Raw genomic sequence first — 16,437 nt, forward strand, 5'->3', positions numbered from 1 at the left:
GCCGCCGGTACGTGGAATAGCCCGGTGGTACTAGGAAGTCAGGCGCCAGTAATTTTGTTAGTACCGCCGGACCCGTAATGAGGCCCAATGTCTTTTTAAACAACTATTCATTGTGGACATCCCTCAGCCGGGTTCATACTTGTCGGCACAATGTTTGCTGGTATATCATTGTTTACCCTCATTTCGCAGGCATCCCTCTGTCGGATTCACATTTGCCAGCTTCACCATTCAATCAGTTTGGCATCCCTCTATCGGGTTCACATTTTCCAGTTACACAGTTCATTCAGTTTGGCATCCCTCTGTCGAGTTCGCATTTGCTAGTTTTACAGTTCAATCTGTTTTCTTCAATGTGTCCAAGACTTTTGAGCGTACGAGGGGTTTTGCTTGACCCTCATAGGACCACTTTGATACTTCACTCCGGCCTCGGCTCTTGGCTTTTGTAGCTTCAACAAAAAAAACACAACCCAAAAGGCTTTAGTTAGAGTCCTTCGAATGAGCGCCCTGCGACACCTGACCACTCTGCTTCTGAACCTTTTACTGAACCTTTTACTAGGGTTTCTTTAAAGTTCAGTTACACATGTTCTTTGTTCAACAAGGTTGCCGTCTGTCTTCTCCGACTCACCAGCTGTGCTGAACTGTTGGAGTTTCTTGCCTCAGGAGTCAGGGATGGCACCATGGCACCAAGCTCTTCTCCCTGCTTTGGCTATAAGCGCGGGAGGACCCCGTGTGCCGTTGACATCTGTCACACCAGCTGGACTTCCCGGTCTTATGATTTCCCTTTCTGAGGCTTTGTGAGTTGAGTTGAAAAGGACAAGGGCAGTTCCCCCTTTGTCGTCCCTCCAGGTCTCGCGGCCTTTCTCCTCCATTTGAACTGCCAGCCCGGTGCAGCTGTTTCCTCGTGCGTTCAGCCTTGCTCAAAGTGTGCTCTCGTGCTCCTCCTTTTATCCCTGTGGGGAAGGGAAAGGGCTGTCAGGTGTGCATAGTTATTGTCAATTGCCTGACTCTTGCCTGACCCTTGTGTTGGGACATGTCAGGTAAACGGCTCTGCTGTTAGTCCGTTGTCTTTCACGGCGTAAGGGAAGGGTTTGTATCAAAAAAGAGGGGGTAGAACTTTTGAATATCCTACAGCGTAGGATGGAAAAAAGGTGTTATGGGGAAGGGGTTACCGCGTCTCACCCGTCGGTGTCCCACTTCCACTCCCCGAGGATCCCCTATCCAGGTGATCCTCCTGCACTGGTCCACCCCCAGGAACTGGATCCAATAGCGATGGCCGTGTCCTGGCCACCTGGACGACCGATCCTCGAGTACTAGTAAGTGAGACACCTTTAGGTTTCTCACAACAAGGTCCCCCTTTGTTCCTCATATTCTTCCGGGGAGCAATCCAATATCAAACAAGCCTCCTTCTAAGCTAAACGATCTACCCAGAATACCTCATAGTTGTCTATATCCAGGGGTGGCATTGTAAACAGTCCCGGAGGCCACATTCAGGCATTTCAGTTTTTGTTTGTATGTGTCGGATACAGGGTATCACTTCCCTTGCCCCATCAGCAATCAGGGCACCAAGCTTCCCATGCAAATACTTAGCCCTATTTGACATGCACAAAAGGTGATGAGTACCAAAACGAGAATTGGGACAGTTGTCTTAAAAATATTGGACAACCACATGGGGACCCAGGAAAAAAGGTTTATCGAGCCAGTTTTCAGGTGTTAGTATGCTCGATTCTGTGATCATAGTCTCATGGAGTGTGTGCAGTTCTTCAATAGCTTCAGACAAAGTTCCATGGGATGCATCATTTTCTGGTATGAATGTATGAATGTACAGCAGATGCTGCCTATTTTCTTGCAAACCCTACCCTCTTAAAAGATACAGAATGTACTGATTTTGGAGTGCAACCAACCTTAAACTCCTCAGTTACTTCCTCACTGCATTCAGCCGAATTGTCGAATATTTGGATCCACTTGGAGTTCGCTGGTGCTTGGACCACGCGAAGCAAAAGTGACAAGAAATATGTAGACGCCTTGCTGAACAGATAATTTTTGGGACCAGTAGTAGTTGTCACTGTGGACGCTGTGAGAGTTCAATGATCAAGCTGATCATGTGTTCATCCACCTGCTCAATGCTTTATTAACATATGAGTCTTTATTCAACAGTGCAGGATGATCAACAAAAGAAATTAATTCTGATCGGGGTACCACAAGGGCACAGCTATGCAGTGTCACTAGGGAGCAAGTACCACCCCAGTCCGGGGGAAGCTGGGCATAGGCCTGGGTCCCACGTCCACCAAAAATCCATTAACGCTGCAGTCCCACTCCTCTATGAGGGCAACATTATCACCTTTTGGTACCCTTTGTTGGTCCCCAAGTAGATCGAGGCCTTGCATCTGAAACATAAAGAATATTGTCTGAGTTAGTTCCCTTATGCATAAAGTATGTTTATTTCCATCCACCCACGTTAGAGCATGGTGTCAAGGCTACACAAGGGAAGAGTACCAACACTCTACCCCGAACCACAGAAGCCAAATGGATTCGACCCTCCCACCGTGGTTGGCACAGGCACCTGATTGTCAAGACCACAGGTAGCCATGTGGCAGCCAATGGGCGGCAGAGGGATTAGGGAGAGGTTGTGGATAGGGTGGGGAAGTTAGGAAAATTGGAAAGAGGTATAGGGAAAACCTTGTTGGGATGGGTAAGGGGAAGCAGAGGGAAAAAATGTATACACCTACTTTCATAACCTGACACACACCTGTAAACCTACACCAGCCTACTCCCAACAGAGCTCTTCACCTCCTGTACCTAAATCTCTTTCCAAATAACATGTACTTTACTTTCTACTGACAACACATATCTTGGAAGGTAAAACGTCTAACATGAAACAGGATGAGCATGGAAACATGAATAAAACCTAGCAAGCAGATGAGACAGACGAGGATATGTCTCCAAATGAATATACAAACTCATGGCCCCACGGGCAGGCAAAAGCAGACATGACATGAACATAAATTAGCTTCCCGGCTTTAACATTATTGTACTTGAATTCATCTAGTGTACATGACACGTGTTTGTGGAGCACACGCGTCTGTGACTACACTTAATCTCATGCTCCCTCCCACCAAACAGCCCCTTGTTTATGCCGTACTCTTTCCCTACTTGGAGCATAATAGTTCACAAAAGAAACAAACAAGTTCCTCCTCGGAACGTATGGTATTCACAAACAAACATATCCCTCATTCACTGCGTAATGAATTGGCAAACAAACATATCCCTCATTCACTGCGTAATGAATTGGCAAACAAACATATCCCTCATTCACCGCGTAATGAATTGGCAAACAAACATATCCCTCATTCACTACGCAATGAATTGGCAGTCAAACATATCCCTCATTCACCGCGTAATGAATTGGCAAACAAACATATCCCTCATTCACTGCATAAGGAATTGGCCAAAACAAACATATCCCACATTCGAAGCGTGTAGCAAAATTCCTGCATGCAGTCAGAACTCCGACCACCACACAAATACTTATGCATACATGCCAACCCTCCCAATTTAGGTGGGAGACTCCAACCTTTCATAGAAAAATAAAGCTATTTTTCACGTTCTCCCGCCTAAAATAATTCCAGTGCCAATGTATTCCTATGGGGAAAGTAACGTCTCCCGATTTCTTACACAAAATCACCCTCATAGGTTTATCGGAATGTTGGCATATATGCTTATGGAATACAAGTACTGTCAACTTAGCCTTTGGTCCGGGAGCCCCACGGGACTACCCCGACGAGAAGAAGTTGAGCGTTGGAAGCAGGCAACCCACTAGTCACCACTGCGTGGCCCAGAATCCTTTCTCTCTGCCCAATCTTGCGGCATGCCGTTGCTGCTCCCCATGAATCTCCTCCTCACATGCCGTAACAACTCGTGCTAACAAAATAATCTGCACCTGGCACGAGTGGACATCAGCTGATAAGCAGGTTGCAAATACTTACAGCTGCCACAAGGTGCGAATGCACAAAACTACAAGATTTCCCCAGTGCTGCTGGGATATGAAGTTCAAAGTCCTAATCCAATCTCCACAGCATTTCCCTTGCTGTGATGACACTCAGTCATCTCCCATGCTGCAAAACCCCTCGTCTGCCCCAGGCCTTAATCCTGACACATGGTCATGCTTGATCCAAATTACATGACAACTACTATTCATCTTCTTCACCACATCTTCTTCAAACCCCACCAGCCCTTCCACCCTACATTTCAGCATTCCCTTCTCTCAACATTCATCATAGAAAACGGACCCGTGAATGTGCATTTATGGTCTGCTATGACACCATGGTATACTATACCCTGCTGCATTGCAGCACACTAGTCTGCTGTGGGTGTTATATATTGCAATATTATGTGTTTGTTGGCCTCTACATTCTCCATCTTTGTAATTTTCAAATAATTATCAGCATACACTACCTCCCCCTTATCTATCCTGTGGACAGTAACTATATATCCCTGGACAGACCCCTTGTTTTACACAACACCAGATGCATCAAACATCCCCCCACCCAAACCGATACCTCTTGAGGGAGAAAGAGCTTGGGTGCCCCTGTAACGTATGGAATGAGAGAGCACACATAACGTGTCATTGGCCCTCTCTCGCCCCACCGTTCTCATATGGTCCTACCATACGTTGCCATACTCAATGCCATTTCTGCCCCAAATACCATCTTCAAACAATTCAGAATTAAACACTTCTCTTTTAATTCACACTGCATTATTACTTCTACTGGGGACAACCTCTCCCCTTCCAGCTTAAAACAAAATAAAATAAAAATAAAAACAAAAACAAAAATACTACACTACAAAAGCATAGCTTATGCAACCTCTGCTCTTTCCCTGCTACTTCCACATGCAGCAACTCCTTTGGACCACGCACTGGTCTTCTATTATGGCGAAATAACGATAAAAATGTCATAGTCAATTGGGTAATTCTTCCTATCAATCGGCCCTCTTTTCTTCTTTCAAGTCCCGGCGGATGTCTATAAAATGAAGGAAGGCATCCTCTTTACTTCGTACTCTCTAGCAGCTCCTGCTGCTGAGCAGAGATCACAGAGGCTCCCAGACTGACAACGCTTACCCAGCCCCCTTGCTACAGGCTGTGTACGCATTGTCAGTCTGGGAGCCTCTGGGCAGTTTGCCGGCATCCTGGCTCCTCGCCTGGTCCCACTCCAGCTTACTCCTCGAGAGCACGGTTACACGGTTACACGCTGGTTACTTCCATCAAGTCCTCCCTCTTGCTCTCTGCTAAGCTCTACCTGTCTTCTTTTATACAACTGCAGCCCCTTGATAGGCTCCAGGTATAGGTCTCTAATGAGACTTGCCTGACCATAATTACAGGGACATGCCTGATCTTTACAGCTCTCTGCAGGCATCTTCCTCGTCCCAGTAACAAAGTGGTGAACGTGTGTGGTGTTGTCTCTTCTTCATTTTAGTGATGTTAAGTGTTATATAAGTGTTGTATGTGGGGAAATTAGGGGAATAGCTTTACAATAACCTATAAAAGGTCAGGGGTCAGTTTGGTTGAGTCTCAACGGGATAAGGGGGATATCATGTCTCGTCTAAGGGTACCCCACTCCCAGTTCCCAAGGACCCTTCACCCGGGTGATTCTCCCTCTCTTCTCGACCCCCAGGGTTGGGATTCAAGAGCGATGGCCACATGAGAAGAGGATCCAGGGGATCTAGAAGTGAGAATGCCCTGAGGTTTCTCACAGTGTCCGGCTGTAAATTGCTAGCCTGTCACACACAGTTATTTACAAACTCAGTTATCAGTTCCTGTAAATTTGGCATGAACTATTGTTGGTTAAGCTCAGCAACAACATGTTCCTTTGAGACATGTGCTTGGCAATGCAACTGATCCAATGCTGTTTTGAGCAGCCCCGGGGGCACTACCAGTTTCCCAGTGATGATCTGTCTCCACACCAAATCCATGGGTGACTGTCATGACCCCTCGGAACACAACACACACACCCTTAGGTGGTGGCAGTCACAAGCGTAGGAACTGGGGGGAAGGCAGGACTTCCCTGGTGGCTGGCTGGAACAGACACCTTATGACCAATATAAACAGAGAGGGCTCTGGGAAATTGCGCTGGCCTGGTAAGTATTATTCTCTTGACAAAGGTAAGTGATTAAACTCCAATTCGTATTCAATATAAGTCAACACAAATGTCTTGTTGCGCTAATACAAATGTAATTTTAATTCAGTGTGAATCAAAAAAAAAAGTTGAGCCTTCCAGTCTACACGTGTTTTGACAAAACTGTCTTTGTCAAGGCAAAGTTGGTCTTAGAGAAAGGCCTGGTAGTTGAGACTAGGAAGTCTTGTAGCTAATGATAATCATTTCATAGAGCCCTTTCTGTTTATACTTACTCAGCTTTTGTGTTTTGCAGTAGAGCCTCTTGGATCTGCTGGTGCAGCAAGCCTAAACATACTATAGGACCCCTAGCGCACTAAGAGTTGGATCTACCCATACAATTTAACTCAGTACCTTATGGCCAATGGAGGTGTTCCAAGCAATCAGCCACCACCAAGATGGCCGGCAGGTACGGAAACAACCTGGAATCCAATATGGACCCAAGACATCCCCATTGTTTCAGCAGGCCATGCGGTCTAGGCGCACAGGGTGAAACCCAGGCCTATAAAACCACGCCCTGGGCCACACCGTGTGCTTTGCGTTGTTTCTGCGGTCTAAAGCAGCAGCTTAACGCTTACCGCTCCAGCTTCTGTGCTTCCCTGCTCCCGTCTGTTCCCATACTCACCGGACCTCAAACCTGTAACGCGCCTGCCTCAAGCTCCTGCCACGCTTCTCCCTCGAGCTCCTCTGGCGCATCCCTGGAAGAAAAGACAGCCCTGTGAGGAAATTGTGCAGAACAGGAACGTCAAGCTTTGCCTATGTTTCCCTCCCTGGTTTATATGACACTTCCAGTTCTTCGGGCGCAGTCGCCCCATTCTTCGGTGGCATCAGACATTCCAAGTAGGTCCACCTGCAAGCAAAAGAAGGAAGAAACCTTCGAAGAGACATTAAAGCAGTGCTTCGCACCGCGCTGTGCATACATTGCAAGAGACATTACGGAAACATTAAAGCAGCATTGCAAGAGAAGATCCTAAAGCAGTGAGACAGAGAGGGCACCTTGCCCCAGCACTACGCGAGTCGCAGCTGGACTGAACCGCTCATTGCCAGTGGAGGAACTGATCTGGTGCGTTACCTTGCACACTTGGGGGCATGCCAGCATAATAAGAGGTAAACCAGCCTACCTGCAGGCCAGCACAACCAGTGTGTATGGGGGAGAGGGGGAGGATATGTGAGGGAAATAGGTGAGAGCACTCAATAATTTCTCATTGTCTGGTTCCTAGATTCCACACCTCAGCCACATCTTGGCCCTGCTCCACCAGTATTAGGATCTATCCATCCATCGCGGAGGGAATTTCATTCCAACCACTCCCTACTGCACCTCAAGCTGGGCCTATTCTCGCCAAACTTTGTAGCTGTGGGGAAGGAGTGGTTTGGAACACACACTCGACATCAGAAGGCAAGATGCTCCTGCTGGGCATCAGGTAAGCGTTACAGTGACAGTGAGCAGCCCTTCCTTTTCCAGAACACCTGCTCTTGCTCGGGTGCACCCCTCTATAACTCTTTCACTTGGGCATTGAGTAATGTATTGACTGCTCCACGAGTGTGGACCTCTGCCATTTCAATAATGCCATCAAGTGTGTCTGATCCTTTTGAAAGGGCATATACAGTGTTGTGTGGAGTGGCAAATATGTTGCATCTTTTGCTGCGTAATCGCTGCTGTCGTTGCCTTTTGAAATTAAATCTGTGCCGTTTGTATGGGTGGTGCATTTTACTAATACCGGTGCTGCTGGGAGGTGCAGTACATCCATTAGCTGAGACAATAATTCTGCATGTTGCACTTTGTGGGCTACATTGACCCATTCAACAGAATACTTCCCCATATCACCAAGCTGCACTTCAGCACAACCAGCAAAATGGCTGTGCTGGGTCCTCTGAGTACCATTGCATCCAAACTGCGTTTTGCAGTGACAAAAGGAGGGCTGCGCTGTTTTGCCAAGTACCATTGGCCAATATGGAACAGGAAGCACCCCAAGAAAGGCTACTAGGGTGTGTTCTTGTTTGTCTTAAAGAAATGGAGTGAAAATGCAGCGCTGCTTTGCTGCAAGCCCAAAGTTCCTGTTGAAAGAGGGAATATTTCACCTTAAAAAGGATGCCGCTCTGATGATATTTTTCCCTGTTCTTCATCACACTACCTTTATCAAAAACACCCTGTCATGCCCAGCCATATTCACATTGTGCTCCATCAGAAAAGAGCCTTATTCCTAAATGGCAGGCTGTGACAGCCAAATCTGAGAAAATCCACAAAAGCTTTACTTCAGCTGCACGGAAAAACGCTTAAACTTTTGTTACAAAATGTCAAAAACCACTGCTTGAAAATAAATTCTAGCTTTCTGTGCACATGTCAATTTCAGGAGACCTTTGCCTTTGCCTTGTACAGACCTTTGTGTACAAGAAGCTAACTATGGCTACAAAACAGTGCAGATGGAAGAGACAAACCTAATTTGCAAGGAAAATGCCAGCTGGCTTTACACATGGAAAAATTGGCTTTTGCAAACCAGAAAACAATGCCTGTTTTAAAAGTACCATGATGAACAAAAACTTGTCTGTGCCTAGCAATGTAAAGGGGTTTGTTGCTGGGAAACATACAGGGGATGTTTTATCCAACAGGTTTGTTTTGATCCAGGACAAAATAAAATAAAAGGAATTAAACTGCATTGGCTGAATTTTGCAAGCTCCAGAACAGGTTTTTCCCTACTGGCTAAGCTAAGGCTTCCCCCAAAGGAACCACCATAAACTTCCAGGACACGAAAGTGAGAATTACTAGATTGGAAAACTTTGACTGACTAACCAAGACAAAGAAAGTTCACATACTCAGACTTTGGTCTGGGCAGGAGCCTCTTACAAGAGAAGTTCTGGGACACGGGGATGTGAAAAAGAAAATCACACCTCCCTGGAACTTCTACAAAAAGCTTCAAAGAAAAACCCCATGACAAACCCTCAACTTAGGGGGATGTCCTGGAAAAGCATGACCATATTTGAAGGACAATGCTGACCATTTGGTTTAAACAGCTATTAAGTTATTAAGAAACTTTTCAGACTGCAGTTTCATAACTTCAACCCCTTTTATCCTTGCAACAGGTCTTTGCAAAAATGTGAAAAGTTAACAGTTTAAATGTGATTTTATGGGCTTTAATTTAAGACGTCATAGAATTCACTGCCACATGGGGAATAGAAATGGCAGAGAATTGGGTATTATAAGGAAAGTATCCATGAGGCCATTGCACATTTTAATACTTACATGCCTAATGATAATCCACACCCATGTATAAAGTTATGGAATTTTAGTCCGAAGATTTTCACTAAAAACGACAAAAACTGTTAAACGGACAAAACAGAGTCTCACAAACTGTAGAGTTGGACTATCAGGAGCTGCACAAAATATGTAATCTGCTCATGTAATTTGTTACAATGCTACTATTGTACTCATGTGCCATTTATGGCAAAACTGGGTTGTGGCAAAATTAACTGTGGGAGGTTTTGAACATTGTAAAACTCAAATCATAAATCTGACATCAAGCCCTTGAAACCCAACCAGCTAAAAGCAAGGTGTCAACCATTACCTCTGACCAATCCAGTGGTTTAGAGGTGTGCTTAGCTAAGCCTGCCCTACCATATACTTCTATGATGTCACCATGCTCTATATAAAGAGTGGTTGACAGAACTAGAGCTCTTTCCTGAATTTCCTGAGCGTGTGTTCCTGAACTTCCACATTCATCCTGCCAGACTCCAGATCCCACTGAAAGGCCAAAAGCAGAGCTGACCCTACTCCTGCTAGGCCAAAGCATAGCTGAACCATCTCAGCAAAGGCCTTAATCCGGAAATCCCACTAAAGTCCCATTAACCAGGGAAAAGCTGTGGTACCTTTAGTATCCTGAGACCAGACCGGCTTGTCCACTACCTGCATCCAGCTGTACTTGCCTTCCGGTGACCAGACCTTTGCCCAGCTGTCTTTTGACAGGAGAGTCTGCTATCTGGTGACCAGAATCTTTTGTGACCAGAACCCTGACCGTTCCAAAATCCCAAAACTCAAGCATGGACTGTGAATATTTTCCCATCCCAGAGAAACACATAGTCTACCCATCTTGATTTTTGCCTTTGTTCCCCTCTCTAAGCAACCTATCCATATCCTGATAACTTGCCCACCTGTCAATTCTCTATGCATCTTGTCCTTGACCTCCAAGAGTTAGCTCCACTTCTCTCTTTATTTCTGTATGGCATAGATCATAAGTCATTAGCAATATTTTGATTAAATTAATTAATTTTTCCAAAAGAAAAGGGGTACACTGCGTGAAGGGTTACAACTGCAGCGTAACTTGTATATTCATGGGTGGCTTTCCTCTTTTCTTTATTTTTTTAAAAAACTTATTTTTATTGATTTACAATATAAACATTATGCAGTTTCATAACCTCAACCCCCAACAGCCATCCCCCATCCACCCACCCACCCCCTCTCCGGAAGAGTGGCTGATTGTTATTTTGGTTCTCGGGACTGGTTATGAGGAAAATATGTCTGTAAGTTTAATGTTGTGCGGGCACCATTGTTCCATATGCTCCGATTGCAGGTATTCCAAACCCCCCCATTCCTTCATGAAAGATCCGCTCGAGCCCTGCAGTTGGTGTGTTATCTTTTCCATGGCCATTTGTGACCAGATCTTCTGTAACCATGTGAAAATTAGTGGTGGATTGCCCTTCTCCCAGTTCTGTGCAATTGATGCTCAGGCCGCGATCACGAGGCACATGAAACTGTGCCATTGTGCTTTACTGTATCTCTTGGCCTGTTGCTCTTTCCAACCACACAACCACACTTTCTCTCCCAGCTGGTCCGCCTGAGGGAACATCTTTTTCATTTCCAATATCATTTCTTTCCAGAATCCTTTGACCCCCTGACAGTCCCACCAAATATGCCTCCAGGTGCCGGCTTCTGGGCAGCCCCTCGAGCAGCGGTCTGAAGAATGCAGATACATGGTTTTTAGCCTTTCTGGTGTGTAGTGCCATTGAATGACTATTTTATCCACATTTCCCTAGTCTGCACTGCTCGTGTTAATTTAGGGATATCCGCCTGCCATTGGTGTCTTGGAATTTCTTCTCTTAATGTTCTTTCCCATCGTTTCATGTAGGCCCATTTTATTTTCTCGTCTTGTGCATTGATAACACTGTAGAGTGAGGAGACTAGTTTCTTGTCACCGGAGTTAGTTAGGAGGAATTTTTCGAAGTCGGTCAGTTCACTGGTGGCCACCCTTCTAATTTCTGGCGTTGATATCCAGTGCCTGAGTTGTTCGTATTTGTACCTGTCCGCTGTGGTGAGGTTCCACAACGTTTTGCATTCTGTGAATGTTCTCACTTCATTGTCATGAAACATTTCCCCTATTTTCCTACATCCTGCGTCTTCCCATTTCTCGAAGGCACCCTGCTCTTGACCGGGTGGGAATTGGGGGTTCCTATAAATTGGCGTGAATGGGGCTGTCACCGTAGTCATTTTGCCCTTTCTAGTTTGCTCATCACAGGCGTTCAGTGTGGTTTTCATGATCTCACTAATGCGGAGATTTGGGTGTCTGTGTTGCTTGAGTTTCCATAGCACATCCTCTAGTGGGGTTCTGGCTACCGCCCTGTCTTGGGATACCCAGATTGTCCATTGGTCGTCCCCCAACCATTCTTTCAGCACCCACAGCTGTGCCGCTTGGTAGTCATTTTTGAAGTGGGGAAGTGAGAGTCCCCCCTCTCTGGTATGAGTCGTGAGGACAGTTCTTGCGACCCTCGGGGGCATCCTGTTCCAGATAAATGACGAAACAGACTTATATAGTGCCTTGAAGAACGTGTTAGAGATTGATATCGGGAGAGCATGGAAGTAGTACAACAATTTGGAAAGAATGTTCATTTTCACCGATTGGATTCTTCCCCACCACGAAATCATTAGCGGGCACCATCTTTCTAGGTCTTTTTTCACTCTTGCAAGTAGTGGGGGGTAGTTCCATTTGTATAGAGAGTTCACCCTGTGTGTGATTATAATCCCCAGATATTTGATTCCTACTTCTGCTATTTTCAGGCCTAACTGTAAGAGGATTCAATTCAACACTACAGCTAAGTCAATGCCTAGTCTGGGATGCTGAATGGAAACCCTTATTGATATATCTTTATGTCCAGTTCATGCGTTCTGGATGACTACCCCTATATAACACCCCTCCCTGGGAATCCCCCTGACCCCACTGAGCCAAGAAGTAGTTCTGTTTTGCAAGTTGAAAGGTTTATTTGATAATTTAAACAATATATATATATATATCACACTTTATAATAATTTAATAATTGAATATCACACTGAATCTGAGCAGTAATCAATAATGGATAGTCTGGCACTAGCACACTTCTTTATAATCAATGATGAGTGGTTATAGGATGGATAAGATAGCAACAATACTTTATGGTTTCAAATGGATGGAAGGTGGAATGAAAATGCAGTACAGAAAATACTCAATATGCGTTCAACAAAACAATGTAATCACTTTTCTCTGGCAATCCCCTCCCCCCTTTATGCAATGCAAGGAAATGGAAGGAAAGCACACAGTTCTCAGAAATGCAATCAAATGTAATTCAGTTCACCCCAGCAACTTAGACTACAGAAGTTTACAACACAGGCCCAAAATGCTTTTATATGTGCTGGCAATGAAGTGAAAAATACGCTAAAATGCTTTTAATTCCCTCTAGAGGTTCAGGGTGAGTGGTATCAAGTTAATATTAGTCCAGGCTCACTTTAGCAAGGATCTAGGAGTAACTAGCAGGTTAAACGAATTTTTAGCAACTGAAAGCAAGAAAACTGCTGTTTTCACACGTTGAGAAATTTGCAAATCGCCGCAAATTCGCGAGTGCGTTTTTTCGCGATTACAGAGGACTAGCACTATCATTTTGGGGTCCTAGGACAGCCTAGGATCTCAGCTTCCAGATGAAAGTTACTGCAAGTCTCTAGGACAAACGGTCACGGAGATATGAGCGATTAAATAAAGGTAGTTTTTCGGATTTGGAATGTTAAAATTCAAAGTGACAAGTGCAGCTTGCAACTAGAAAATGACAGGTGACAGCTTTACAAATGACAGGTGACAGTTAGGAGGCAGTTCTACTTAGATTAAAATAGCTTGAATTATATTATTTTAACTAAGAGATTGGTTCTGCACAGTCTGGTCAGGTTTTAGACTGGACTCTGGTCTGGTCTCTGCACTTCACAGTGATCTGGGTCAGCTCTCTCTCTCTCTGGATTCTGGAGATTGATGAATTTGAAGTCTGGATCTTTCTGCACAGCTTTCTCTAGAGATTGATGGAGGTAAAGTATGGATTTTCCCGGCAGAGCGTCCCGCAGCAAATGGATTTGAAGGTCCCTATCTGTCCTGTCTGTCTGCTTTTATGTGTTTTGAAAATGGGTGTGTGCAGCATCACTAGGCTCTACCCCTCTCCACTCGTCATTGGCCACTTCATCCTCTTCCACTTGATTGGGGGAATGAAATGAAGTGTCATCATGATGAGGTCTGTTTATGATACAGAGAACCCACCCCTGTCAAATTACACACAATCTATATTTTGACCCAAAAGACATATTTCATAGCTACACAGTGGTTTGAAATTACATGCACCCATCATGCATCACAGGAGGTATACCCTGTCCAAATCTGCTCTTCCTGGGAGCTTGCATTCAGAAATGGCGACATTTGCACTTTTTAACTGGTTTCGCAATATCGGACATTAACCCAAATTTACACACATGTGCGCAAGGAGTATGGACATTACTTGATGAAGTGTCAGATTTTTAACATGCATACATTTTAAGTAATACCCTCTTAACTGCTAGTTTGCCCCCAGATCATGCCACCGGTTCTAAAAACCTCTTAAAATGTGGGCAGAAAAATCACAAGAAGTATGGTATCATTTAAATAATTTTCACAAGTCCGCTCTATGAGTTATTCATCTATTTCTAAAACCATATTCTGGCTACAGGGGTGTGGTTTCCCCCCAGCACAAGGTTGAATTTCTGGTTTTTCCAGTTCTGCCAAGCCAGCTTGCTCTCACAGGCAGTGCTCCTCCCCTTTGCTTCAGGAGGAAGCTACTTTTACAGCCCCCGTAATAAAACATTTGCCTGAGTCAGGACATGGCTTTGTTCAATTTCCTGCAGAGCCCAGGTAATTCAATCAGGGAAGTGTCATATCCCTTTTGGTGGGAGCAGCAAAAGGCAGGTAGGCCTGGGAACACAGCTGTTGTGCAAGTCTCAACTCCTGTCGGGGGTAGCTGGTGGGCAGAATTCAGTTCCTTAAACCAGGTTTCAGATAAAATGTCACTTTTTGTTCCCCTGTTTAAGTCAAGACAATTTTTACATATGCAGCTAGAATGCTGATTTTAAGTTTAAAACTATGACATTTCAACAGTTACAGACTATGTGACACTCAAAAGTAGGTCACTTATTTATTTTAAACATTTGGATTTTTAATGTCTGTAGTTCAGTTAAACTTAAAACTGCTGACTCCATAGCTCAGCCAGTTTGGTTATAAGCACAGTTCTGGGCTCTTCATCTTCCCAGATGTTTGTAGGCACACAAAATTTCCTTCTGCCAAATGTCTGCTGGTGTTCAGTGAACATTTTGCATATGTGCAATGTTTAAAATGGGCATTCGAAGCTTGCATTCAGGGAAACCAGGGTGGTTTTTGAAGCGCTGTTTTGAGCTAACCGGCGCTACTGTTTTTCCTTTGGCAACCCATTTTGGTGTGCGCACAACTGCGCAGCTCTCCTGGATTCTGGGATGAAATGATGGGCGGCGACAGCGCATCCCCATCTTTACCCACTCCAATGATTTATTTTTGTTCTGGGGTAAAATGATGGGCAGCGACAGCTTAATCGCCACATTTACCCCGTCTAATGATTCCACATGGGTCAAAACCCTCCACAAACCCCCCCGCCCGACTGCGCTTTGACTTGAGTCGAGGGGGAGTCGGTTGCAAGGGAGGTTTTGAACCCTGGCGCTGGTATGTCCACATTATCTTCTTCCAATTCTGTAGATGGCACAGTTCAGCATCTTCCTCTCCATCCGGTCGGATCGGTCAGTTCTCCTTGCCGGTCCTGATGGGAATGTTGGGCGGTACCCCGGGCCCCTTGGATATTCGTTCCCGGTCCCTGGGTCGTCCTCCTTGGTCATTCTCCATGGTTTCATCTCTCCTAGGATGATAAAGCAAAAGCGGCAATACCTACTCATAGACGTTTTTCCACAACTGTCGAGATAGTGGGGCAGCATATACATTTCACAATAACCTAACATTACATTCTTATTTTAAAAACGAAAGGATAACTAAGAGACAGTTTCATGCAAATCACAATATTTTAGAGACTAGATGTGGTATGTTTTATGGTTGGAACTGAATTAATCTGAGACAGTACCCGCTAGGATTCCAGAGGATTCCTCCAGTTGTTGCAGAGTGTGCCTGGGATGGCAACATTTCAACTGGTTTATGTGGACCCACTTGTCTTCCCCCTCTGCCAAATGACCTTTGGGGATGTGGATTTTGTAGGCCACAGGGGAGATTTTGTCTATAATCTCAAAGGGTCCCTTCCATGTAGGCAAAAATGTTCGCTGCTTGGCCTGGTTCCTTTGGAAGTTGTATAGATAGACCCGGTCTCCCACCTGATATTCCTTCCTGGAAGTTTTCAGGTCATAATGGGTCTTCATGCTATCAGCCGATCTTTCTAGATACCGCTGAGCGTAAGCAAAAGCATGTTGGAGGTGTTTCCTTAAATTCTCCACATACTCATGAGTAGTGGAGGCATTTATCAGTGTCTGCTCTTGGGTCCTATAGAGCAAATGCTGGGGAAGCACCATCTTGCGTCCAGTCATCAACTCAAATGGTGACATTTTGGTTGCAGATGAAGGGGTAGATCTGATGGCCATTAGGACCAGAGGTAATCGGATATCCCAACTTGGCCCAGAATCTGCCACAAACTTCTTTAATATGCTCACAATGGTTCGGTTATATCTCTCTACTGCCCCAGAAGAAGCTGGCCGGTAAGCAATATGCAACTTCCTTTTGACCCCCAGTATCTCCCACATCTTTGTCATTACTTCACTGGTGAAGTGCCTACCTCTGTCTGACTCAATCCTTTGAGGTAGGCCGAAACGAGAAAAAATGTGGTTAATCATCAGGGCAGCTGCTGTTTCTGCCTTGCAATTTGGGGCTGGGAGACATTCCACCCACTTGGTAAACAAGCATGTCACAGTCAACATGTACTTATTCCCCCTAGCAGAGCGAAT

This window comes from Ambystoma mexicanum, chromosome 7p (assembly GCF_040938575.1).
Source record: "Ambystoma mexicanum isolate Mex_15411 chromosome 7p, UKY_AmexF1_1, whole genome shotgun sequence".
Lineage (NCBI taxonomy): Eukaryota > Metazoa > Chordata > Amphibia > Caudata > Ambystomatidae > Ambystoma > Ambystoma mexicanum.